General features: G+C 38.2%; 1 non-coding gene across 1 annotated transcript; it reads left to right on the top strand.

Annotated features, from left to right (window-relative positions):
* Positions 1-310: 310 nt before the first annotated feature.
* On the top strand, positions 311-416 carry LOC132305895 (small nucleolar RNA R71). The gene has a single exon (XR_009481734.1). It is a non-coding gene; the product is annotated as a small nucleolar RNA R71 (small nucleolar RNA).
* The last annotated feature ends 333 nt before the right edge of the window (positions 417-749 follow it).

The following is a 749-nucleotide window of genomic DNA, read 5'->3' as shown; positions in this document are numbered from 1 at the left end:
GTGATTAGTAACAGGAGCAAAGCCAGATGATAGGATTTGATCGAACCTACAGTTTAAAGCTTCTATTTGAGCGGCTAACTCACTAGATTTATCTACCTCATAAAGTTTTTCAACCTTATACATTCCAGGTGAAGACTTAGACCTAGAGGAAGAAGCATATTGCACTGAGTTTTCACTTAGGGCCTTAAACAGTTCCCAAGCATCAGCCGGACTCTTATGCAGAAAAGCTCCATTACTGGAAGCATCAACCATGTTTCTATACGAGTCTGTAAGACTATCATAGAAGATCTGTATTAAGTGTCATTAAGCAATATCATGGTGTGGACACTTTCTTAGAAGATCATTATATCTCTCCCATGCAACATGGAGCTGTTCCCCCGGGATTTGGGAAAATGCCATGATTTCTTTTCTCATTTGTGTGATTTTACCCACAGTGTAATATTTATTCAAGAACTCCTGTTGCAACATGTCCTATGAAGATATGGAATTTGTTGGAAGGGACTGCAACCAAATTCTTACTTTATCTTTAAGAGAGAATTAGAAAAGACGCATTCTGAATGAATCATTGGATAAAGTGGTCAACTTGGTATATGAACACAATTCCAAAAACAAAACCAAGTGCTTATAAGGATCCTCTGTTGCATACCCATGGAAGGTATGAAGCATTTGGATCATAGTAGGCTTGATCTCAAAATGGGTTACATTAGCATCCGGAAAAACAAAGCACGAAGGGAAGGAATGAAATGATC

This window comes from Cornus florida, unplaced genomic scaffold, assembly GCF_030987335.1.
Source record: "Cornus florida cultivar Cherokee Brave unplaced genomic scaffold, ASM3098733v1 CherokeeBrave_3.0.0_Hap2_Chr04, whole genome shotgun sequence".
NCBI classification, from domain to species: domain Eukaryota; kingdom Viridiplantae; phylum Streptophyta; class Magnoliopsida; order Cornales; family Cornaceae; genus Cornus; species Cornus florida.
The sequence above is the reverse complement of the archived record's forward strand: the minus strand, read 5'-3'. Positions and strand labels throughout refer to the sequence as shown.